Source organism: Serinus canaria, chromosome 8, assembly GCF_022539315.1.
Source record: "Serinus canaria isolate serCan28SL12 chromosome 8, serCan2020, whole genome shotgun sequence".
Classification (NCBI taxonomy): Eukaryota; Metazoa; Chordata; class Aves; order Passeriformes; family Fringillidae; genus Serinus; species Serinus canaria.
Window position 1 is genome coordinate 15,937,964 of NC_066322.1, and position 1,801 is coordinate 15,939,764.

Below are 1,801 nucleotides of genomic sequence, written 5' to 3' on the forward strand. Positions count from 1 at the left end.
TGCAGTCAGATTCATGAATGTTGTCTGTGTCTTTAGAGCAGCTGCAGAGCCATGCCCAGGGCGTACCAGTGATGCTGGGAAAACATTTTCATTCAGAGCTTCAGAAATATCTCTCGCCAGTTTCAAGCACGTCTGTGCAGAAGACTCTGTTAAACACTTTCTTAGGATCTAGTCTGAAGAAATTCCCATGGGTTTGATGGTTCACAATCTCTCTCTCCAATTCCTACTCAAAGAATTCTGACTTCCCGTCAGTAATGAAAACAAGCACACTGTAGACAAGAATTAAAGATATTTATTATTTATTTGAAGAACACAAAGTTTTTCCAGGGGGAGGAAGACAATTACACGAGAGACGTGCTGGTCACGTCACTTATTAGGAGGCTGCCTAACAACTTGTGGGAGTGGGACTGCACCTTGCAAGGAAAGGGAGCACCAGAAACACCTCATGAGCACACCCACCCATGTCCCTGCCAAAATCACTTCTAGAAGGTGAAGAAGAAGCTTAGGGCAGACCCCAAAATAACCACTGATGCTTTGCCTCTGTGATCATTTGTAAGTCTTGAGTGCTTCCCAAAGGTAGGTGGCACATCCCACCCATCAAGCAGGGAGGGAGGGTCACTTACTGAAACCACCAGGACCTGTAAGAGCCAGCTCTGCATCCTCCAGCTTGCATCCTCTTCCAAAAGACACACAGCTGTCTTTCCCAAGAGGTGCCCTGTCAAGAGGGACTCGCTCTGCTGTGTCCCCTTTGTCCCATGGTGGTAGCCATGGGTCGGCTGCTGGATGGGCAGGCCCTGGCACACTCCTGCTGCTGCTGGCAGCAGTCCTGGCAGGGTTGGCTGGCACCAGCTGTTGCAGGGAGCTGGGACAGGCTGTCTCCCATTATCCCAGTGCCAGCTATTTGCAGGAGCCAGACACCAGGCTGGCAGGTCTAATGGCAGCGAGCATCTACAGTCAGATAAGGCTGCCCCTGCTCAGGGGATGGACACAAGGCCTAGGTGCCCAATAAGGCCTCATAAAATGAGAATTGACATACAGGCACCAACTAAGTAAGGATTGCTAGGTCAACAAGAACTGATGGGGCAAAAAGTTACAAAACCCCACAACATGCTGCCTGGGGGCTCACTGTCACGGTCCCAGGCTGGGACAGTGCTTGAGTTGCCCATCATTTCTTTGCTGCTAGCTTCAAATTAAAACATGTCTCCTCGACTCCACCCTGGTCAAATAACAGCATAAAAACAGGTTTATAATGTTCACTCCCAGCTAGCAGCAAAGCTGGCCCTCCTCGAAGACTGGGAGGCTTAATGGCCCACAGCACCTCCAGAAGATGTGCAGCAGCTGTGGAGCCTCCTCCACCCTCTCAGCCAGTCCAGCAGCTTTCCAGCCTTCAGTCTCCAGGAGTATTTTTCATATAACAGTACCTTATCACTTCTTTAATCATCCCGCACCCGGGCACCAGCCACTCACCACAAGAAGATCCACGGCACACCCACCTTCCCTGCAAACACAGGCTGTGGCTTTCGGGGTGGCTCCTATCTCCTCCCACACCCCTGGTTTTGGAGTAGGCAAAAAATGAGCGGCAGGAGCGGGACGAGCCCTGGATGCCCGTGCTGGGTGCCGGCCTGGGCCCGGAGCCGGAGCCAGGCCAGCCCCGGGGATGCTGCGGCGGCCCCAGCGGCTCCGTGGGGCGGTGACTAATTGCCCCCGTAAATCACCGCCCCGCGCCGCGCTCCGCCGTTTATTTTTCTGACAGTAATTTAGTGCTTGCTCTTTTCCACACTTGTCACCGCGTGTTTTTCCT

At 52.7% G+C, this 1,801-nt stretch overlaps 1 long non-coding RNA gene across 3 annotated transcripts in view; it reads right to left on the bottom strand.

Annotated features, from left to right (window-relative positions):
• Positions 1–282: 282 nt before the first annotated feature.
• The window catches only part of LOC127059874 (uncharacterized), a 21,745-nt gene continuing 20,226 nt past the window's right edge, over positions 283–1,801 (bottom strand). For all 3 annotated transcript variants that reach the window (XR_007778186.1, XR_007778187.1, XR_007778188.1), the window contains one exon: positions 283–1,801. This exon is cut by the window's right edge and continues 12 nt beyond it. This is a non-coding gene — a long non-coding RNA (uncharacterized LOC127059874).